This window comes from Eptesicus fuscus, chromosome 4 (genome assembly GCF_027574615.1).
Source record: "Eptesicus fuscus isolate TK198812 chromosome 4, DD_ASM_mEF_20220401, whole genome shotgun sequence".
Lineage (NCBI taxonomy): Eukaryota > Metazoa > Chordata > Mammalia > Chiroptera > Vespertilionidae > Eptesicus > Eptesicus fuscus.
This window is the reverse complement of record NC_072476.1, coordinates 48,876,721-48,901,704: the sequence shown is the minus strand read 5'-3', so window position 1 is coordinate 48,901,704 and position 24,984 is coordinate 48,876,721. Positions and strand designations below refer to the sequence as shown.

General features: G+C 39.2%; 1 long non-coding RNA gene across 1 annotated transcript; it reads right to left on the bottom strand.

The window, feature by feature from the left end:
- Positions 1 to 1,968: 1,968 nt before the first annotated feature.
- Positions 1,969 to 21,981, bottom strand: LOC129148849 (uncharacterized). Its single transcript, XR_008555836.1, has 4 exons — positions 21,717 to 21,981; positions 5,854 to 5,947; positions 4,929 to 5,028; positions 1,969 to 2,075 (listed from the first exon to the last, which is right to left on the bottom strand). It is a non-coding gene; the product is annotated as an uncharacterized LOC129148849 (long non-coding RNA).
- Positions 21,982 to 24,984: the final 3,003 nt, after the last annotated feature.

Here is a 24,984-nt window from a genome sequence, read left to right as displayed (position 1 = left end):
TGGAATCCAGATCTCCAGGCCTCCAAGCCTCCTGTCCCCCCAAACAGTGTTTTGTCCATACTACCAGACCTTCTGCCTGGTAGCTCAACTCCAGACTCAGGGGAAGAATCTCTTTCCTGTGGCAGCTCTACTGTGTCCTGATGGGGCCAGAGGAGCACAGGCCAGAATTTATTCCCTGAGTGGTCCTAGGCACCTTTGAAGCAGCTCTTTCCATTTTTAGACTTTCTTGAGGTCAAGCCATAGAACCTGTTTTTATAGTGGCCATGTTTTTTTTCTGTGACTGCCCAGCCTCTCTTTCTTTTCTGGTACAGCATTCCGCTTTTCCATTGAGGTTCACTCCTCCCCTAGCCTTAGCCTGGTTTGGGGGTGGGTGGAGGCCCAATCCTGGACAATATCCCAGAATTTGTATCTTCTTGGTCACAGTGATTGGCTAAGGAATGGGTACATGCCTCAAGCTGATCGAGTTTACTACCCTGAGATCTCTTTTTACCATTTCTGTGAGCCTCCTCCCCTCTCTGCCCCTGCACCTTTAATGTATTTTCAACGGCCAGCTATATGATAATTCTTCTTCTGAGGACCACTGCTGAGCTACCCCAGCCACTTTACCCCAACCACAGAGAACTGGAGGTACCCAGTCATTTATATTACCCTCCTATATATATTTTTTAAATAATTTGACCAGGTTTTTCCTAAAGACTTTTATTAAACTATAATTCACATAACATAAAAAATCACCCATTTAAATGTACAATTCAATGATTCTTACTATATTCACAGATATGTGCAACTATCATTACAATCAAGTTTAGAACATTTTTATCACCTGAAAAAGAAACTCTATACCCTTTAGCTATTACCCCTCTGTCCTCCCTTTCTTTAATCCATCCCTCAGCAATTGCTAATCCACTTTCTGTCTCTATACATAAATGTACCTCTTCTAGATATTTCCTATAAATTGGATCATATGTGGTATCTTGTGACTAGATTCTTTCAGCTGGCATAATGTTTCAAGGTTCATTCATATGTGGCATGTACCACTGTTCTATTCCTTTTTGTTGCTAAATGATATCCCATTGTACAGATATACTACATTGTGTTTATTCATCAGTTGATGGGCATTTGGGTTGTTTCTACCTTTTGGCTACTATGAATATTGCTGTTATAAACATCCATGTGTGTGTTTTGGGATGGACATATGTTTTCATTTCTCTTGGGTATATTCCTAGGGGTAGTATTGGCTGGGTTATAAGGAAACTATTTTCATGGTTTGAGAAACTGCCAGATCATTTTCCAAAGTGGCTGAATCATTTACATTCTCACAAGAATTGTATGAGGGAACTGATTTTTCCACATCATCACCAACACTTGTTTTATCTTTTTTTATTCTAGCATCCTAGTGGGTACAACATGATATCTCACTGGGGTTTTAATCTACATTTTCTTGATGACTAATAATGTGAAACAATTCATTTTCATGTGCTTGTTGCATATCTTCCTTGGAAAAATGTCTATTTTGGTATTTTGCCTATTTTTAAATTGGGTTTACCCACCTTGTTGACCAATAACCTTTTGGTGTGAAGATATGGAAGTCCGGCTGTATTCCCTTAGGCTGGGACAACCCTGAGGCATGACTTTGTCTCCAGAACTCCTCTCACGAATCAGGTAGAAGCCATCATGGTGAGACTCTTGCCTTCTTCCTTTCCTTATTGGGTTCCTCTGGGAGTATATGGTAGCTTGTCTTGAAAACTGGCTGCCTTCAATTTCTTCCCTGCCTCTTTACACATTTCCTCTCCTGCCCCACTGACAGGCAGAATCTCTGCCTCCATCTATTTGAATCTGGGCTGACTTGTGACTGCTGTGTGTCCAACACAATCCAGCAGGAATGATGTTGCCATTTCTGGACTTTGCCCAGATCTTAGGCAGTTTCCACGTTCTCTCTTGAGTAGACCAGGTAAGAAGACCGGAGAATCTAATCCAGCCTCTTGGTTTTCAAAGTTTCTCAGATCAGTTCAGCATTATTTTAGTATAAACATTTGTTTCTCATTGAAAATTACAGTTTTTGCATTGTAGAAAATCTGGAAAATACAAAAAAATGGGGGTGGAATGAATAGGTGGAAAACGGAGGATTTTTAGAGCAGTGAAAATACTCTGTATATCAATTATGGAAGCATGTCACTGTACGTTTGTTGAAACCCATAGAATTACAACACTAAGAGTAAACCCTATGGTAAACTATGGACTTTGAATGATAATGCTTTAATGCAGGCTCATCAATTTTAACAAATGTATCACTGAAGGGGGATGTTGATAATGAGGGAAGCTATGCATGTGTGGGGACAGGGGATGTTTGGGGTATCTCTGTACCTTCCTTTCAGTTTTGCTGTGAACTTAAAACTGCTGTAAAAATAGTCTTTTAAAAAAGAAATAAGATAATAAAAATCACTGGTAATATAGTTCTCAGTGGTACATACTGCTAACATTTTGGTATATATCCTTGCAGTTTTGCCTGTGATAATAAATCCATATCTAGCCATCATTTGTCTACCAAACAATTTATCTTTATGTATTTTATTAAAAAAATGTTTGGCTTGATTTATATGCACTTTTTCAAACTCTGTCAAATTTCTGACCAGGGTCATTATTCTCCTGGTCTTAAAAGCCTAGGTAAGACACTCTGAAAAAGTGTTAGAAGGTATTTGATTTCAAGATTTATAAATTAAGAAAGCATGGGAGAGGGAATAGTAAGAGATGGAGAGGAGAGAGCCATGATTTCCCTCTTTAGTAATATACTAAACTCTCTGATCCTTAGCATACCGGTATCTCTATCTTTTTATTCTCAAACTGTTTTGTGTTTCACCTTCAAAGGATCCGTTTTTGTTAAGGGAATGGAATGCATGAGCTGCAGTCCTTCTCCATGTGAAAGCACTTACTCAGCAGATGCCCCGTTGCCTAAAACCCTTAGTCTAAATAAACAGACAGACAACCAACATATATCTGCAAGTTGTAGACGAGGAAACTTGAAGATAATGAGTTCTGCTTCAGGTAGCACAGGGGGAAATAAAATCACAGAAGCCTCTTCTCAAACATTGACTGCGAGGCCTGGGGGTTAATTGCGTGGATGGGAATGGAGGTGCTGGGGTACAGTAGGTTAGAATGTACTGGCTGATGCCTGGCTGTGGGCCCCATGCAGGAGAGCCGCTAGTTCATCAGCAGCATGTCCTAAGTGAAGCTCACAAATTTGTAGCTCCAGAGTGATACAAAACAGAATTATTGATGAAACATCTGTTAGGACGGCGAGGGTGTGAGCACAGACCAGGGGAAGAGAATATAATGACAAGTGCAAACTATTATAGCTATGAAGAATCAACAGAAAGTTGATTCAAATTTATCAGTAGTGGGAATCTTGAATGTAAAATTCAAGAAAATCTGTTTTGCCACCTCCTTGCAACAACATAAACAGAGCAAATGAGTTAAAGGTAAAGTCTCATTGGGGGAATGCAGTGGTTAAGTTCTTCACCTTGTGGATATTGAAAATGTCATTTGTGACATCTAAGCTTGGAGAGTGGAGGCATGGGGCTCTCAGTGAAATAAATATCTGCTTTCCTTCCTTGCTCTCTTCTGGCACGAGAAGGCTGGTCTCTTTTTCCTTGTTGGAGGATGCTGGCTTTGGGGCTTGCCAACATTCCTTACACTCCCATGTCTGCTCATTGACAGTGTCATATTTTATAGATTCTCACAACTTATGTCCAAGTTCCCTGTCATTAATCACCAAAGCCTACCATCTTCACATTTCTGAAATATAATGCAATGAATTTGCATCCACTGAAACAAACTCCTTCTCCTGGCTGCTGAAATGCTGTGAAAGAAATACGTGTTTCTGGCACATCGTCTGATTATATGAAATTCTACCAAGACAGAATAACCATCTCAGTTCTAGCATCCACTTTTGTTTTTGAGAGAGCATTTTTGCAAATCTGGGATTGTTGTGATATTAAGTAGAAAGACATTTGACATTACCAGATAACAACTATTGACCTTGGCTAGCTTCCCAAGCTTAATGGAGGTGAGTGACTGGTTGAACAGGCTGTGTATTGTGACAAATTCCCTGACCTTGCTGGTTCACCTCAGCTACTGTTAGCATTTGGACAAAACAATGTCCAGATCCTATTATATGCAAAGATAACAAATGCAGGTTAGAAACTAGTAAAATGGAGATGCATTTCAAATTTAGGGCTTTTTCTAGAGAATACATTCCAATCATAAATATTTAGGACTTACTGATTCTATGTTCAGGTCATAAAATGTATGCTACATGGCTCTTTACCTCATTGTTATTACATATTCATTTAAATGCTCCCTAAATGTCTGATATAGTATCTTAATTAAGATTGTTTTAGCAAGGATTAGCAGACTCCTGAATAGGGCTGTGGTTGTGGAGACAGAGGAGAGGAAAGATCTGAAGGATATTTATAATATAGAATTCCCAGGAAAGTAATTCCACGTGGAGGAGAAAGAAGGATTTGGATAACTATGAGCCTTTCCCCTTGGGAGACATGATTAACTGCGTTCTGGGAAGATTTGATTCGAGGTGTCTGTGACATGAAGAAAATGAAAAATTAATTATTTAACACTGTAACCCTTAGTGAATTAAGCTGTCTGTCTGAAGACGTCCCCTCTCCCCAATAGGTGAGCAAGAGTGAGCCCTGCAGCTGGGGCTGGGTGTGGAATCACAGGGCCAGTTGCTGGCAGCGCTTGGCTCTGACATGTGTCTCAGGTGGACTTACGAGACAGCATCTGGGAGAAAGAATATTGAAAAGCTAGGAGGATGGTCTAAAGCTATGTATGACTTCCATTCCAATAAACCCCACTGTAGAAGAAATATCACTGTTTTCTGAAAATCAACTTGATGTAGAACTCTGAGTGCCCACTCTGTTCACTTGGTGTCACATTCCATCTCTGTCATCGGAGCTCCTTCTCCCTCATGGGACTGCACTGAAGCCTGGGGTGAGGTGAGGGCTTGCACAATGCCTGCAAAAGAGAAGATTCTTTGATTTTAAGTCCACCGTGCTCACTGCCAGCATCCTCACTCTCCAAACACTCAGGGTCTCTTGATAGCTGGCGGGTCTCGGTTTCCACATCACATGGTGCATTGGCAGGTTTGAGGAAACCGGGACCCTCTGTGCTGAGGGTCCTGTCCCTGTGGGTGCCCATGGAACTATCTCTTTGTGTCTCAAGGCACCACTGCTGAGCAAAACCAAGAAGTTGTCCCACTGCTCTGAGAGGGCCTGTCTGTCTCTCTCTCCTTCCCCAGGCCAGGGAAATCCCTTCCTGCACGAGCCACTTCTCCAAGTCCCTCTGCTTCTTCTGTCAAACCCTCTCCGCCTCAGTGGGTTTAAAGTTAAGGAAACACAAACCAGAAAATCTAGCAGGCTTCCTGTTTTGCATGCTGCTGCCAGGTAGCTGCCCTAAGGCAATGAATCAAAGAGCTGGCTACCTGCTTTGATGAAGGAAGAAAAAAGGAAAGCACAGGAAGGAAATCTACTTAAATTAATACCTCAAAATATTAAGTGGCTGCTTCAGTCATGAACCTGAAGGGGGTGGGCAGAGAGAGAAATCCTCGGTTTTGAAACCAATGCAATGAAACGTGTGGGGAGCCCACAGATTACAGCCTTGGAAAAGTAAGTGGGAGATGGAGCCTGAAATAGTTCCTTCAAGCTGGGGTGGAAAGTGTCTAGGTATCACATCTCCTTGCAGGGTATTCTGGGTTCCATGGAAATGGAGGGTGGGGGTGGGGGTGGGGAGAGGAAGCAGCATGATTTTTTTCCCCAGTATTTCCTTTTGAAAGAGGCTTACCCTACTTTCTGCAGATAGAATGATCTGCTCTTGCATTTCTGCTTCCTGATATGCCTGGTCCCTCCCAGGCTTTGGAACCCGATGTGCTCATAACCTAGGGCAAGACAGAGGTAGGGGGCTGGGTGAGCAGAAGGGAAATATTGTTTGATCCACTGCTGGGTTGGACTGAGTTATTGATTAACTTATGGAGCAGAAAAGACACAGCTGATAGTGCTTTTTCAAAATAAATCAGTATTCCAGGCACTGAAAGGAAAACCAGGCTTGAGGGAATTGCAAAGACAGGCTGAGAAAAGATCAAACCACAGAAGGTCAGGTACCACCAAGAGGTTTCTGGCAGAATGAGGTAGCCTTTTTTTGATGGATGTAGGCAGCTGGGGAAAGACATCAAAGGAGAGTGTCTATTCACAAGTCCCTCATGCTGATGTGGCCTGCATCGAGTTCACCCAGAAAAAAATCAAGAGGAAAGAGTGCTGGGAGTGGGGAGGAAGGAGTGGCTCAGCAGGCACTGTGTGACAGAGCAGTGGCCCTCTGATATGGACACCACTCTGGGGTGGAGTGCAAGGTGGCAGAGGTACCAGGGGGTGCCAAGTGCTGGGCTGGGCACAGGTATAGCTTCATTCAGTTGTCTGCTGGGAGCAGGGATATGGAGCCAAGCACAGACTGGGCTGTGATTAAGACCAGATGGCTTTTCTCCTTTTCCTTGCTAGGCCTTTGTTTTTGCACCTGTGTAAGGAGAATATACTTATGGAGTTGTGAGTATTAAATGAGACCAAGCATTTTTTATTCATTTACTCATTCAACTATTTTTTTCTGGGTAGTGAGGATATCAGTGCAAAAATAAAGTGTCTGCCTCAATGGAGGACACATAGAAACAAAGTGTCAGGTCTTGAGCTGTGACAGAAGCCAGATGAACCACAGTGAGTGGATGAGTGATGGAAGATGCACCTACAGAAAGGGCACCGGGAAGGCCTCTCTGACAAGGGGTGTTGGAGGAGACACAAATGAGCAATGGGAACAAACCACAGAATGACCAAGTAAACCCTGAACAGGCTTGGTGTTTTGAGGGAATGGCTGGGAGGCCAATGATAAAGGGAAGAGTCATGGGAAACCAGGTTAGCAATATAGTCAGATCATTAGGGCTTTTTAAGTAAGGAGAAGGACTTAGGATTTAAGTGTGTTGGAAAACTCTAATATATACAAAGAGTTTAATTAAGGCATGTATGGAGCACTCACTGGATGTCAGGTCCTACTCTCAGCACTTTACTAATTCAGTTCTCACACAACCCTATGATGGGTCTGGAAGGTTAAGTGACTCACCCAAGGTCACATGTCTGGCAAGTACCAGAGCCAGCATTTGAACCCAGGCAGACTCTGCCTTAGATCTTGAGTTCTTCCCTTTGCACATGTCTAGCACATAGGAAGTGCTCAATATATTGATCATGCTGTTGATGTTTAAACTCTTTAATGGTATCTAGTTTTCCTAGAAAAACACATAGACCCTTCAATAAGGCCTGCCAGCCCTGCCTGCTCTGGCTCTGCTCACTGCTGTGATTTCCTGCCACGCACTCCCTTCCTCAGTCACATCTTCCAGTTACACAGGATCCTGTGGTTTCTTGAGCATTCCTATGCTTTACCCACCTTGGGGCATTTGCAGAGGGCACTGCCCCTGTCTGGAATATTCTTCCTCGGGGCCTGTGGCCGGTGCTACACATCCTCCTCCCAGATGGGATGTCTGACCACACCCCTAATAGTCAGCTCGCCCACCCTGGGATTCTCTCTGTTGGTTTCCTCTTTCTTCATGCCCTTGCTACACTCTGATGATTTCACTGGTTTATTTGCTTGTTATTTTTGTGTTTATATTTCCTGTCCATTTTTTATAGGGAATTTCAAATGTATTTTTTTTTCTTTTTCAACAATACATTCATTTGGAGATTGCATGATTGATGACATGCTCATAATTTTTCTTTTCTATAGATGAAAAGTCTTTGCATTTTGTACATTTATAGAACAAACAGAACCTTGATTTACCTTTCATAATTGATATCACTAATTTCATGTATTATTGACAGTCTTTTTATGTGGTTACCCAATGTAATTTGTTTTTTCTCATGGGAAGTATTCTAACAGCTAAAAGACATCAAAATAATGATGTTTTTAGCCTAAATTGGTAATATTCACATACAAATACTTTAAAAATATAAAATTGTATGAGTATTTATAGTTTATTGATTACTAATTAATTAAGGTATTAATTCATTCAAACACGAGTGCATCTATGAAATGGGCATTGCACTATATTCTGTATCCAAAATATAAATATGTCAAAGTCTTTCTTGATGAGTTTATAATTTAATGGAAAAGACAACTAAACATAACTACAACCCAGTTTGACAAATTTTATGCTACAAAGAAACCCAAGATACTGTAGGAGTACAGGAGAAGAGGATCCTAATGCTGGACAGGGGGACTGTCTCAAGGAAGGCTTCATGTGTGTGCTGCTGAGATGAAAGCGGAAGAGAAAGAAAGCGGGGTCAGAAATAGCATATCTGGCTGAGGGAATACTGTGTTCAAAGGTGCAGGGTTGTGAGAGAGTCTGGAACATTTCAGGCGCTGCAGACGATGTACTTAGAACCAATCCTACATGGGTATCCTTAACATGCTCCACACTAGTGACTATTAAATGCATAAGCTCTGTTGCCTGGTTCTCAAATTTCTCTACATGTTAACCCTATCCTTCCTCTAATAGCTTTTCTCCCTACTACTCAGGGTTATGCACTCTACACTTATTCCAACCTATAAACCTTTGTTCATAATGTCTCTAATCCATAATACCTTCCTAATCTCTTATGGTATTTGAACTTTTCCCAACCTACCTCTTTCAGGAAGACCTCTTTGACTATAATTGTCCATGGTGATCTCTCCCAGCAGTGAATCAATTTTGTCCTTCAAGACAATACTCTTAAGGATCTACTCCATTATCTTCTAATTATTTTGAATGTTAAATTTGCATTCCCAACCCATTTGTGAATTTAGTAATAGTAGATACTCCTTCATGACTTTAATTTATCTAGCTCAGTGTAAGGCATGATGAACACTCTCAGTTATTATTACAATTGATAAATACTAATTTGATCATATTTTTTAAGGGCACTGCAGTATGCTGATTATGGTTTGGAGCATCTAGCCTCTTGTACAATTGGGTGGTGAAATGGGCAGGTTTTATTTCTTCTATACTGATTTATTTTGTGACTTTGGGAAATTAAGAAGAATCAGCTAGATCTGTATATATCAACATATATACATCACCAAACATAATGTTGAATGGAAATAGCAACTTGCAGAATGATACAACACAATACTATTTATGCAAGTTTTAAAAAGATACATACTAGTATTATACTATATTTTTAAAGGACATGTATATGCATGTTAAAGTATAAAAATGGACTAGAAGTATATACATGCTAATGGATGTCTCTGGATTGGGAGAGGACAGAGAAAATTCCATCAAAATGTATTTTAATTTCACAAAATAAAAAATCCAAAACAAAGAAGGTACATATTTTCAATAGTCAATACTATTTTTCTAGCAGTTAATATGTTGTGGGATTGTTATAGTATTTTTCTCTTTAAAGATTTTTCTCAAATACATAAACATACATACACAAAAAATTACATGGGTGTTCAAGAGCTGGAACATTTTGGGGAAACAGAGACAACGAAGGTAGACAGAGAGCTTGAACAGATCAATTATTGTGAGTAGAACATTTTTCTTGTAAAATATTCAAGACCCTGCTATTTCCCTATTATAGTTCCTTGTAGCTCAGGAGACAATTCTAGTAAAAATAAATTCTGTGGCCTTTGCATGGTCTTTGATTTTACTGTAGGCTTCCTGGGATAATGTGGGAGCTGCCCTGGAGACCTCAGCTAACTCTCTAAAGGAACTGAAGCTTCCTCTCTGCCTTTTCTAAACTGTATGATTTCAGGTGAGGTTAATGGGCATTAGTTATACCAGTAGCTGGACTATATGGGGCCTGAATTTTAATGCCTGAGCCCCTGCCATTCTGAGATCGATACTGACTCAAGAGAATTGCAAGTAGACAGATAACGTCAAGGGGCTGATTATTAACATTCCCATAAAAGCTGGGAAGGTGGGGGAGGTCGAGGAGTTCAGCAGTGATGTAGGGCCCAGAGGACCTGAGGACATCACCAGCTTACAAGGTCTGAATTGCTCTCACTTAAACTCACATCAGTGGAAAAGATGAGAAGACTTTGAATGAGCAAATTGAGCTGATTCAACAAGATTGTGTGACCTTACAACCAAGTGCAGCCCGAGGAGATAATAAAGAGACAATTGAATCCAAAAAGGAGGGCCCAGTTGTTTTAATATTAACTCACAGAGAGGGAAATTTCCCTGAAATGCAAGCTGATCTAGGTTCCAAAGAATAGGTAATGAGACAGAGATTTACAAATGTTTTTAAATTAAGTGCATTAGATGTATGTATGTGTATATATATGTGTGTATACATGCTCACATAAACATAAACACAAACATGTAAATGGTATATACCATATTCACATATCACGATAACATAAATATATATATACTAGTATATACAGGGTGTCCCCAAAAATGTATACATACTTTAATAGCTAATAGCTCAATTGATGTTTCTTTTCAGATTTAACCCATTGGAATTAATAATTATTCAAAGTGTGTATACATTTTTTGGGGGACATCTTATATATAAAATGATAGCTTATCTGTATATAAATCTCATCAAATGAGTACATCTGATCAATAAATGTATGGTGAATTAGTGAGTATCAAAAATAGAAAAAAACCTTAGTAAGAGTAGTATTTTCCCTCTTATATTTCTTATTCTTCATGAAGATTTGTTAACCTTCCTGAACTGGGCTGAAGTTTCAGGACAAATGGTAGCAACTGGGAGAGGCAAGCAGTTGGTGTGGAGAGGTGAAAGCAGGGCATGACAAATCTCCCACATCTCAGAAAGTACCATGTCACCAGCATGTTTACTCCTCTCCCACTGGCTGGGGGTGTGGTTACTGTTGTTGATTTATGGACAATCACTTTGTGCTGGGCACTGTGCTAGGCACTTAGCATAGATCTCATGTAATCTCACCATGATGCCTACCAGGTACCAGGATCCTCATTTTCAAAACTGAAAGCTTAGACTAAGTAGTTTTGATCAGAGAGCTAATGAGTTTTGATCAGAGACAGTAACTGATAGGTGGCAGAGCTGGGATTTGAACTTGGCTCTGGCTTACTCACAACGCCTGCTTTAGTAATTGCCAGCTTCTAATCACACTCAATAGTGGATAGAAGGAGCTTTCTGTCTAGTGCAAGACTAAGGGACAGTTTGGACTTCTATTAGACGTATGCATAATAAAGACACATGCCCCAATAGTTGTGAGAATCATAGACTACTCTTCAACCAGGCAAAGATGCTCCCAAACCACACACCTGAGGTCAATGGTGAGATCTTTCGAGTATCAGCTCTGCACCAGGGAGAAGGCAGCATAATATAAAGAGAGAGGATGGGCTTTGGAGACAGTGGAACTTGTGATCAAATTCCAGACTGTCATTTAATAGTTTGCAGCCTTGGGAAAGTTACTTAACCTCACTGAGAGTTTCCAAAGCTCTAAAATGGTGACCGTCATGCCTACCTTGCAGGGTTAGTGTTAGTATTGGAGAAAAGCCACAAGAAGTACATGGAAGGTACTAAATTGCAGGTAACTATTTTTATTAATAACACTAATTATAAAAATTTGTTGGCCATTGAACCTAAACAGAAAAAAAGGAATACAGGGTCTATGTTGAGGGACACAATAGACCTCGTTGAATACATGACTCACAGGCTAGCAGCACAGCGCTCCCAGTGGAAATGTCCTCCCCTTTGCTGTTGAACAAGGTGGGGAGGCTCCAGGGGAGAGCAGACAGTCTCCTCCACCCACATTTAAAAAAATATTTTTATTGATTTCAGAGAGGAAAGGAGAGGGGGAGAGAGAGAAACATCAATGATGAGAGAAAATCATTGATCGGTTGCTTCCTGCATGCCCCCTATTGGGGATTGAGCCCACAACCTGGGCATGTGCCCTTGACCGGAATTGAACCTGGGGACCTATCCATGAGCCAAACCAGCTAGGGCCCCCACCCACATTTTGTAATGTGGTTGACCCATAGAACTCAAGAAAACTTTAGCAGGGCAGCTGGCGGGACCCTGCTCTGGCTCTGGGGTGTAGTCTGTCTTTGGACATTTCTCCATTTTGCTCCATTTTCTGGTGTGTCCTGAAGGTATCCATCCCCTTGAGTCTTAGCATTTTTTTTTTAAAGGAGTGAGTTTCTCTTTGAACAAGGATTTTCATTCCTGAGGGGAGCCCCTATACACATTTGTTAACATGGATAGACTTGCACAAGAAAGAGAGCAGAAATTATAAACTTTCATAGCTAATATTTATTTAGCACGTACTCTGTGCAAGGCACTGTTCTAAGGGCATCATATGTATTAGTCTTTTAATCACTTAATCCTGACAATAGCACTATTAGGTAGATACCATTGTTATTTCATTTTATGGTTGACAAAGCAGGCGCCAAGTGTTAGGTATGTTACCCAAAGTCACAGTCCTTAAGTGGCAAGCTGGGGTGTAAACCCTGGCAGTCCCTCTCCAAAGGCCTTGCACAGTTGGAGGCAATAATTGATATTTACAGCTCCATGGGCTTCATATCATGGTGCCAGAGTTGCATACAGAGCAAAATGGCAGCTAGCAGAAAGAGTCCCTCTACCTCAGTAGCCCAAAGCTCTGCAACCCAGAGTTAAAGGCATGCTGCTTCTCAGGATTGTGTCGCTGGCATCTTAATTTTAGAGCAGTTAGATAGCAGCAGGGATTCTAACCCATATTTACTGAATTCAAATTAAATGTCTGCTCATTTTGTTACCTTGGAAATATACCTTGCTTTAATGATATGCTAAGTGGATACAATGTCACAGCAAGATCATGCAGTCTACCTTTGTGGTGACCTATACGTAGGCTGGCATTTGTGATGATATTTTTATGGGAACTCATGGTTTTGGTTGTCTGATTGATGCATATTCCAACTACTTTGCTGCCCTACATTTTGCTTGTTTTCCATTCACAAATGTGCCTTGCTCATAATATAGAGTGTATTTTGGCTTCAAATGAATACGGAAACCTAAGACATTCCAGGCTCTAGGAGTTCTGAAATATTCTAAAGCTTTCAGTTAGAGAGAAAGAAACAAATAGCAGGGTCATAAAAAGCACTTGGGAGAACACCCAACTACTGAACTTCATCCTGCTTGTTCTCATTTATAGTACAGACATAGAGATCTGTAATGTTGAACTCCTCTCTGTGTCACAGAGAATGACTGGATCCTGGATTTTTAGCCTTGGTTGCAGAGACCATTGACCTAGTCATTTCTACCAAGGAATTACATGAGTTTGGAGAACACTTTCTTTTATTAGAGAAATCTGAATCCATGGAGCTTTGTTCATTGGATTACACAATTTTGCACTTAAGATCAAGACTGGCTTTGCACACTGGGGAGAAGGCCTTGATAAATGTATCAAAGAGTCCAGGCCTAGGCAAAATGGTGATGTTGGTGAACTTTTCAGTGTTGAACCTTCCCAACCAGCATCTCCTTTTGCTGCCAGAATGAAGCCACAACTCTCCCTGGTGATTCATACTTATGCCTCCATCTTTCTCCTCCTATCACATTTAGGGCTTATGGAATAATTTGATAAAATCACTTGCAGTAATAGGTAATTGACTAAGAAGGTTTAATTCCCCGCCCCCTATATTCTTGGACATTTGTATTTTACTAGACCTTCAGTCTTCATCCAAAGGAATAAATGCATTCTAGAAGTGAGGAACTAGTCAAGCAAGTATATTTTTTGAAATTGAACATTTCTTTCTGGTGCATATGAAATACATAAATTGCCACTTTTACTGCATAGTAGAAGGGTTGACCTTGCACGTTAAATGTTCACATGTTGAGAAAAATAAACTGTGTACCCAGGCTCTTTGTTAACTTTGTTAAAGGCAAATAAAGAGAGTAATTACAAGTGATTCTTAACCACAGAGCATTAATACGGTTTGATAATACATGTACTTATAAAAATTAGTAAAAGTTATTCTACATGTAAACTTAATATTAAAATAAACATTTCCATAATTTGAATTTTGCACTACTCTTGAGTACAATAACAAAGCTACAAAGAGGTTGTAGAGCTCGGTGCTTCCAAAGTGTGGTCTCCATACCAGCAGCATCAGCATCACCTGGGAACTCGTTAGATAATCACATTCCTGGGCTTCAGGTGAGAGCTGCCACATTAGAAATTCTGGGGGTGAGCCCAGCAGTCTGTGTTTTAACAAGCTCTCTGGGTAACTTCAATGCATCCTAAAATTTAAGAGCCAGGTTTGTAGATGATTATGCTCAAACTCATCCTAATTCACGGATGAGTAAATTGAGGCTCAGAAAGATAAAGAGACTGAGCAGAGCTGCAGATTCTTAGCAGTGTTCTTTTTAGCGTCCTAAACTAAGTCCCTCTGGCTAATCCGTCTGAATGAAGGAGGTTTGCTGCAGCTGCCTTGATTGACAGGATGGCCAAATCGCTCCCTGATTGTGGGCTTTACCCTTATAAGGCCTTGGGGTAAGACTTGAACAACTTCAATCTCTTGGAGCCTCTCAGGGATCAGGCTGCTCCATATTCACTCTCTTAAAAAGATCAGCGTTCATTTTCCTTTAAAGTTGAGGTTAGTCTGCCTGAGTTGCATACAAATAAGATGAATGAATTCATTACCAAAAGCTAGATTAAGTTTTGCAGCTGTTCTGCCCGGGGATCTAGTACGGAGAGGGGCCAGCACAACTGAAAATCCTTTACTGATCAAGGCAGTCTGAAAATGCAATCTTACATGGTAAGTAGCATTCAGAAATACTGAAATGAAGTAAGAAATTAAAATGACTTTTGCCTAGACATGTGGGGATTGCAGAAATCCTGGGGTGCTACCAAACATATATCAGAGCTGTGGAATGTAGATGCTGTCTTTTTAGCTGGCTCACTTCAAGGGGAATGCAACTCATGGATATAGGATTGAGAATTCACATTCCAGATTTCAAAGAGGCTGGATAAATTGTAAGACAAATACTGATGTTTGCCATTTTAGCAACTTCATTTATCCATTTGTCTCGAAATCACAACTTCTAAACTATGCAGTATCTAGGAACTGATTTCTTCTTATCTGGTATCTGCCCTATAGGAATGCCAACAAGTATATTCATCTCTCCCCCCCTTCGCCCCCCACTTCCATCATGAATGCAGCCATTTATCCTGCGATTATTTTAAAACTATCTTATGAGCCAGGACTATCTGGGATTGTTTTTTTCTCTTACTTCTTGCCTGTTATTCTCAATTGAATAAGTGATTTGTATCTTCTTTTTTTTCCCTTGCCAGTTAGAAAGTTACATGTGCTGTTTCTTTCTTTTAGTGGTTACCCTAGACATTTTATCAAATATACTTAAATTATTGAAATCTAAAATTAACCGAAACCTTCATCCTACTCCAAGAAATATAAGATCTTTTCAGAATTTAATTCCATTTATCCCCTTCTTGACGTTGGTTACTGTGTTGTATTTTAATTCTACTTAAAAACAATAATTGACATTATTGCCGTTTTATATAATCAATGTTGATTAATATTAGTTCATTTTATTCTATCTTGTATCTCAAATCTTACATCTAGAATTACTTTCCTTCTGCCTGAAGTGCCTCCTTTAGATTGTCTTTTAATGGATTGTGCTAGTGATGGACTCTGTTAGGTCTATAAATGTCTTTATTTTTACTCCACTCTTGAAAGATGTTCCACATGATATAGACTTTTAGACAGGCAGTCATTTTCTTTGAATACTTTGAAGGTTTCATTCCACTATTATCAGGACTCCATTGATATATTGAGAAGTCAGCTGTCTAAGGTATTCCTTTTCATATGATCTGGGTTTTTTTTCTGGCTTCTTTAAGAAATTTTCTCCTTGCTGATTTTTAGCAATTTTACTATAATGTATTTAATTTGGAATAAAAAATATTTTTACTTGGGATGCACTAGGTTTCTTGAATCTCTGGATTGCTATCTCTAATTAGTCCTCAAAATTTTTTCAAATATCATCTTTTCAAATATTGCCCTGACCTATTTTTTCTCTTCGCTAATTTTAGTTTTCCAGTATTATAGCTTGTTGTGTTTTTCCCACCCCTTTTCCTCACTTTTGTGTTTTCTGCTTTTTTTTTCTCTTCATATTGCATACAGGACTATTTATCCTATCTTATTTTCCTAGAATATAGTAGGTATTGTTGAATGAAATGAAATATTGGATTTAAAATATTTTCTTATTATATGAAACTAGTTTTCTGTCAGACATATAACTTTTTAAAAAAATATATTTTATTGATTTTTTACAGAGAGGAAAGGAGAGGGATAGAAAGTTAGAAACATCGATCAGCTGCCTCCTGCACACCCCCCACTGGGGATGTGCCCGTAGCCAATTGAACCCGGGACCCCTCAGTCTGCAGGTCGACGCTCTATCCACTGCGCCAAATCGGCCAGGGCCAGACATATAACTTTAAAAATGTGATATTATCCTTTTAATTTCCTGTTGCAAAAACTGAAGCCTGTAGGTTTAATGACTTGGTTAAGGTTATAGAGCTAGATAGTGGCATATCTGGCCCTACTTGGGTAAGAGGTCTATATAATTTTCACTCAGGAGAGGTAATATTATTTTAATAGTAATCTAATTTCTTTATTAATGACCAGTAAGAACTAAGGAAGCTGGAAATGAGGTAGAGGAGGACAATGGGTGGTTTAAGAACTAATTAAGGAAGTCTTTGATAGCTTTTGTTAAGGTAATGACTAACTGGAGAGCCCTCAGGTAGAGAAGCCTCTTTTCATTCCTTGGTTGAGCAAAATCCACCCATAAATGTACCGGGTAAAAGTATTTGGTGTACAACAGTCTTGTCTATAGTAAAATGATGAAGAATAGTTATACAATGGTGGCTTACACTAATGCCTGAATAATTAGCCCTAAGATATGGCAACCTCCCCACTCCCCACAATTCCATGAACATTTTTCTGCTGAAAATAGATTCTTTTACGCAAGTGAGAACAAAACTGAAATTAATTAAATAAGATCTATGAAACATAAGTGGGGAAACATAAGTGAGGGGGGAAAGTAGAAATGCAGAGAAAATACAAGATAAACCAAAACACCTTCAACAAAAAGTATGCGTGTGTGCAGGAGATGGGAGATAAAAGAAAAACTAATTCTTATCAGTTATTTTAAAATACTATGAAACAGTATTATTTACATATGGATTAATCAATGTAATCGCCTAAAAACATTTTATGAAAATTTAGGTTAAATTAATCAAGTGTCCTAGAGTATAGTTTTGAGAGATGCCATATTTTGTATCCTTTTGCTTTGGGCTATTTGAATACATTTTTGAAAATAACATTTACTCATATACTTGCTGAATTCTTCCCAATTATATTAGTTCCCAATACAAAAATTATGCAATGATAAAAAGAAATGTTAACTCCATGCCCTCACTTTCTTGCATTCTTCTCATCCCTGGCTTTGCAGCAATAATCACTGCCATATACCTGTTTAGTTCCTCCCTATTGCCCTGTATAATACATTGCTTCACAGACACAATACACAGCTATATGATGATAAGAAGGGGGGGAAATACTTTCAAGTTCATCTCTTCTCCTAGCTTTGAAACAGTAATTACTTCCACAATTTTTATCCTTTCTTCCTGTCAAGACAATCTTACTATTCCAAGCGTCAGGTCAGTGTAACATGACTCTAGGAGCAGCTCTCCAGAGAGGAGGGACAACCCCCACTTGTAGAGCAAAGAAGATTGACTAATAACAGGTAGGGAGGGGGCAGCATCCAAGCCTAAATCACAAACCACAGATTTGCTGGCCATGTGCTTTCTGCTTTTATCCTCAAAGGGGGAAAGCAAGGGATTCAGACCAATATATTCCCTTCTTCCTTTCACCCCAATAAAGAATGTCATCCTATCTCAAAATGATAAGATCTGACATGTTCTCTGAAGAACAATTTTTTTTTTCCAGGCAGCCATCTGCATTAAAGCCATCTGTTAGCTTCTCTTGCTTATTAGTCATGTCCCTGAGAAAGCAGCTGTAGTATCTGCTAATCCTTACAGGCCATGAAATATTATTGATCAGGAATGGCAAAGGATGACACTTAGTTGCAGATAGTCGCCATCCTTACAGTGCAGCATAAAGCACTGAAAATTTAATTCCTATCAGTATGGAAAGGCAAACAAGAACACTCATCCTCAATGTGTGTGTGTGTGTGTGTGTGTGTGTGTGTGTGTGTTTTGTTTTGTTTTCTGTCTCCTCACTTTTGTTTTGGTTAATAACCATTAGATGGTTGAAATTTAATCTTTCCTGTGCTTTGAAATGGATCAGGGTATCATTTCTGTCCTGATTTTTTTTTAATTTTTGCTTGCTTGTCATAATTGATGGGTATAAAGAGGTGATTATTAATCCACTCAATTTAATCCTAATCCTTTTACAAAGTTTAATCTAGGGGGAGTCTTGCAATTAGCAGCATAGAAAGAGCACTGACTCATTTGTCAGACATCCTAGCATCTAGCCCTGTTCTTATAGTTACTGACCCTGAAATTCAGGTAGTTTATTTAACATAATTTACTTTTTAGATATATAATGTAAAGCTAATAATATCTTTCTAAAGCAACCAATAACGTTGCTTTGAAAAGATAAAATGAGTTAATATGTTTATTAAGTCATTCTATTATTCACCCACCCATTTCTCTATCTAACCAACAATCCATCTTTTAAAAGGTATTTATTACTAACACATGCCAGGGATAAAACAGCAACTAAAACAGACAACAATTCTGCCCTCATGAAGCTTAAATTCTAATAGGGAAAAATAAATGTTATAAATAATTAAGCTATATAATATGTCAGATGACCATAAGTATTATGGAGAAAAATTAAGTAGGAAAGGGCCTGGGGAGTTATGATTTTAAATTAAGCAGGCAGGGAAGGCTTCACCGAGAAGGTGGTATTTGAGCGAACCCAAAGGAGGCGAGGGAGTGGGCCCTACAAATATCTGGGGGTCAAAGTATTTTACCAAAGAAACAGTAGGTATAAATTCCTGAGGCAGCAATCCACCTGCCATACTCAAGGAAAGCCAAGAAACAGTGTGGCTGCAGTGTCTTGAGAAAGGGCAGAGTAATAGAAGATACGGTCAGAGAGAAAGTGGAGGACCGATGATGAACGTGGGGTCTTGCAGACCACTGGGAGGACTGGCTTTTACTCTGAATAAGATTGGGGAAGAGGAGTAACATGATTTGACTTAGGTTTTGGATTCTGTGTCCCAGAAGAAGCTGCATTGGGATAGGAAGCGCATGGAGGTAAAGGCAGAAGCAGAGAGACTCGTTAGGAGCCTATTATCATCCTGGATCCGGTGGTTAGAAGTGATAAATTCTTATTTAAAAAATGTTTTTATTGATTTCAGAGAGAGGGAGAGAGAGATAGAAACATCAATGATGAGAGAAAATTATTGATTGGCTGCCTCCTTCACGTCCCCTACTGGGGATTGAGCCCACAACCCAGGCATGTGCCCTGACTAGGAATTGATTGTGACCTCCTGGTTCATGGGTTGACACTCAACCATTTAGCCACACCAGCCAGGCAAATTCTGACATTTTGAGGGTAGAATCAGGTAGATTTGCTATTTAGAAAGGAAAGGAAAAGAGAGATTAAGAATGATTATTGCATTTGGCCTGAGGAACATAAACAGTAGAGCTGTCATATACTGAGATGGTGGGATGGGGCCAGCTGAGGGAGGAGCTGGTATGATGGGGAAAATGAGAAGGTGGGTGTTGAACTGCTGAATTTGATATGCATACAAATCTTTCTCATTCATTGAACACTTAACTAGGAACCACACCACACTGAGTTCTTGGGGTTGGGAAGGAAGTGATGGCCAGAGTTGACTGAATGGCTATCCCAGCTTTCAAGGTTCTTACTCCTGTAAGACAGTGACCCACAGCATAAAGACAGTTAACCACAGCAGGAGGCATAGTAGCCTAGACCAGTGGTCGGCAAACTCATTAGTCAACAGAGCCAAATATCAACAGTACAATGATTGAAATTTCTTTTGAGAGCCAAATTTTTTAAACTTAAACTTCTTCTAACGCCACTTCTTCAAAATAGACTTGCCCAGGCTGTGGTATTTTGTGGAAGAGCCACACTCAGGGGGCCAAAGAGCCGCATGTGGCTCTCGAGCCACAGTTTGCCGACCACGGGCCTAGACTGTAGGAACACAGTGTCATTTCTAATCAGAACTTTTCCTTGGGATAGAAATACTTAACCTCTCTAAATGATTCAAACTTTTAATCGCTTATTTAGCCTTCAGACTAGGCACAATCAATATCACACCTCATCTGATTACAATCTCTTTCTTGACACTATTAGAGATAAAACTGAAGAGATCTCTCTGACCCTGCACACACTTGCAAGCCACACTTTGATGGGTATGTAATTATGTACCTATTTGAAAAAAGTCTCAAGTGAAATCAAATCCTCCTGCTAATACCTGACCTTCACCTTGCTCTATATATTTTTTGTCCAATCTTTTTGCCCGAAGCTGGGAATTGTGCAGATTAAGGTATGTCTTTGCCAGAGTGCTAACATAGATAAGAAGTCATCTTGCACTATGCATAATTATCAGTGATTTGATACATATCCCAAGGGTTTTCAGATCAATGTCTTTCTAAGATCAGTTTTGAATGAAATTAAGGGCTATCAAGAATAATTGTTGGAGTAATTTAAAATCAATGACTAAGAATACATGAACACCTATAAGAATTAAAGTAATTGCCCTAACCTGTTTGGCTCAGTGGATAGAGCATTGGCCTATTTACTGAAAGGTCCCAGGTTCGATTCCGGTCAAGGGCATGTACCTTGGTTGTGGGCACATCCCTAGTGGGGGGTGTGCAGGAGGCAGCTGATCGATGTTTCTCTCTCATCGATGTTTCTAACTCTCTATCCCTCTCCCTTCCTCCCTGTAAAAAATCAATATAATATATAAAAAAAAGAATTAAAGTAATTGTGTTGGGGTAGTAGATTGTAGTTATTTTTATTTTTTTTCAATGTTTTTATTATTTAAAAATATATAGGAAAGAATCATTGTCATAGTTCTATATCTGTCCTATGGATTTGGGGGTTTGGGATTTTAGGGAGTCTTTCTCTGTCTTTGCATAATGCTTAGAAGACAACTTCGACTTTGTAAACTAAGCCCATGGTGAGGCCCACTGAAGACAGAGAGATCATGGTGCTGGCCACCAAAGACTGGCACCAGGCTCAAAGAGAAGTAGTTGGAGTGAGTAATTGTTGTTTGTTTCCATACAGTAGCTCTTCTTTCTTTCTCATTAACAGCACCCACTTACTCTGAGGAATCAGTCCTCTTCCACTCAAATTGATTTTTCAAGAATTGGCAACAACAGACTGTTACCTTTCTGGCCTAATGGGTGGGCCTGTGAACCAAGCTTGTATAATCAGGGCTCTTTTCTGAAGTTAGGAGGGAGAGTTCTCTAGTTCCCCTTGGACTGTGAGCTGTAAAAATATGACTTCAAAACTGGCAGATTCCTTCAAAATTTGGAGTATAGCTGAGAACGTGAAGTCAACAAAGACAGAAGCCGAGATGAGAAATGGGTAAAAGTAGAGTGGATGAGATGGGGAGAGTGTAAGCTAGAGACTGAATATGATTTACCTTGTTTAAATCCTGTGTTTCTGGGGAAACTCAATGCTCATTAAACCTGTGGACACTGTTCATCCTTTTCCATGCTTTGATTCTGTGATTTAGTCAATCACCTTAAAAAAAAACCCAACCACAATTCTTTGAAATTTATCTTATTTTCAGCCAAATACAGATTAACATAGGGCAATGCATTCTTTCTTTTAGAAGTTCTAGTCAATGTTTCCAACAGAGGCAAGTGGGCAGGTGGGAGAGAGAGAGATTGTGCAACAGCTAGAGATTTTCCCTTCTTTCTTTCCTTCCTTCCTTCCTTCCTTCCTTCCTTCCTTCCTTCCTTCCTTCCTTCCTTCCTTCCTTCCTGTTTTCTTTCTTTCTTTCTTTCTTTCTTTCTTTCTTTCTTTCTTTCTTTCTTTCTTTCTTTCTTTCTTCCTTCCTTCCTTCCTTCCTTCCTTCCTTCCTTCCTTCCTTCCTTCCTTCCTTTCTTTCTTTCTTTCTTTCTTTCTTTCTTTCTTTCTTTCTTTCTTCTTTCTAAAAAGAGCCCCCACACCAGTAGAGGAAAAATGGCAATTAACTGAGTGTATCATATTTACTGGAATTAATAATAAATATTTAAAATATAATGTTCAGTTTCAGTGGAGATTTCTTAAAATAAAAACAGTTGTGAGAGGAAGAGAGCTAATGTTAAATTTTGCTTATTATATCTTCAACACATACTAGATGCTTTATATTCATTATTTAGTATTATGACCTAGCTTGAGGAAAACAAAACAAACACAAAAAATTACTGGCTCCCATAATTGACTAGGTCCAAGATTAGAACTGTTTTTTGGAGGGACTTGATTCAGTGCTTCAGGATCATTTCTGAGCCAAGATCATTGTGTTGCATAACTCCTGTTACATGGAAAACTAAGCAAGTGGCACTCCTTGGAGTTGTACATCTGCTCCTGCTCTTTTTTCTCATACTTTCCTATTCTTAGGCTTACTTGGGGCACCCTGGAATTTGAGGCTCATATTATACCAGCACCCATGAAAATGTCTCTTTCCATGAGAATACAAACAAAAGTCTTAGAATTGAGTCTTATCAGTTCTATGCAATTGTGAAAATATTTAAAGATCATAGTTTCTTGGAGTCAGACCATGCTGACATTAAATCCTGGCTCTGCCATTTACTGGCTGTGTAACTTAGGTATGTCCTTGACTTTTCTGAACCCCAGAGATGGCCAGTACCTTCCTGTTTAAATTTAGTGTCAGAAATTTGCTTTCAGAAAATGAAAGTTATATAACTGATTTATTTACTATATTTTTTAGGGATTCTAGATACAACATTTTGATTCAGGAAGTGCAATATACTTAACTCAAAAATCTTAGTGCCTTAACTCTTCTGCTTAACTCAGATAGATTCAACTTTTTCACCCTTAGGTTGTCTGAGATTTATTTTTAGCAGTAGTTGGAAGATAATCTTATTGAAAGGGAAAGGTTATGGTCACCCAGTTTTTGCCCAAGAGACTTCCTTCTGATGTTTTCAAGTAGAAAGAAGCTTTTACTAATTCATTCTATACTTTTTCCCTTTCATTAAAATCCTGAAATATTTGTACAATTAGAACTCTCATGAATTGTTCTAAAATTGATTTCTATTGTACACAAGTTTTATTTTAAAGGATCACTGCCTTTTTTTCCCCATTAATTTTTAACTTTCTAAAGCAGTGATTTTCAAAAGGTGTGGTGCAAGAGTTTTTGAAACATGCAATACTATTTAGTCAGGGGCACTGACCTCTTTTCCCTTTGCCTGTCAAATAAAAAATGACAACAGCCAACACAACTACAGCCATCTGGTGTAAATAAATACAGGCTATACCTATTTTTTGGACAGATCAAAAATATATTTTTTTGGTGTGCCACAAAATTTTAGCAATTAGTTTATGTGTGCTATGAGATGAAAAAGGTTGAAATCACTGTCTTGAGGGTATTTGAATAGTTATTATGTATTAAAAATTAGACTTATATTTTTTATCTGTGAAATTATACTCATAAAAGCTTGTAAGTATCTCCTTGCTCCTTTAGCATCTTCAATCTTCTCCTCCTGCCCATAGACATATTTGCCTGTCCTAAACCTGATCTAAGTGTCTGACGCTCACAGTCTGTCTGAGGAGTACCATCATGTGTGGTAATACTCCTTTTGATACAATCACAAATAGATATTTAGCACAAACACATATGGTCTTGGAATTCACTTTTGGAAAATTAGAGGTAACAGACTTTGTCATCTTAGATTACTTTTGAACTGAGTTTGAGTTATGTGAACACAAACTTGTCAAACAAGGCTGAAATATCTTAAACACGGTGTGAAACTGAAAACTTGCAAAACATTTATGTAGTTCAGAGGTTAAAACATAGTTTCTGCCCACTAAGGCATTGTAGTATGTATCCCCATTCGGGAAACCAGTCCTATGAGCCTGGAAGATTATCTTTCATCGTCAGAAATTTCAGGTTCCTCAGATGGGATAATATAAAAGGAGGAGCTCTTCAGGCATCTTCCCTCCCCTTTGATAGGGTTCTCCATCACTTGCCATGTTTCCCAACTTTGAAACCCTGCGCATCCCTCTGTGGGAAACACGGCAGTTTCTTGCAAGAAACATCAGGCGCTTAAGGCTCAGAAGAGACATGAAAACTGTCTCCAATTATTTGACAAGTTGTCAGATGAAGAGGGCCCCCAAGGACTGAACTGAAAGATGGACCAGTGGATGGCAGATTTCACAGGGCGCCATATTTAGACTTAATGTGATGGGAAGCTTTCTAAAAAATCGTAGCTATTCAACTAAAGAGCAGGTTTCCCTAAGGTGTTTGAACAAGGACCATATGATATTTTTTTTTAGGTAACAGAGTAGGAGCAAGAGGTTTAACCTCATGTCCCAATTACTAAGGAGATCTCAGAATGTCCTGAAAAAAAAAAAAAGGGGGGGAGCGAAAATCATTTCTTGGTCCTATTAGACACACTGACATTCTGAATTGTGAAGAAACTTGTTTATCCTACCCCAGTCTCAGAACCACCTATATACAGTCTTTTTCAGAGTGCAGTATAAATACTCTAAAGGGCATGGTTGTTATGCAGGAAGGAGATATAAATGAGTGAAGTGGGCCAGGTGGGCACTGTGGTGAAATAGAGCAAACTCTAGTTTAAAAATGCATGCATCTACAGCTTCCCTTTGCCATGTGGAATCAAGATCTAATGTTGTCAAACCTGCTGAATTTTCAAGGAAAGCAGGAAATTGATTTCTTATATGTG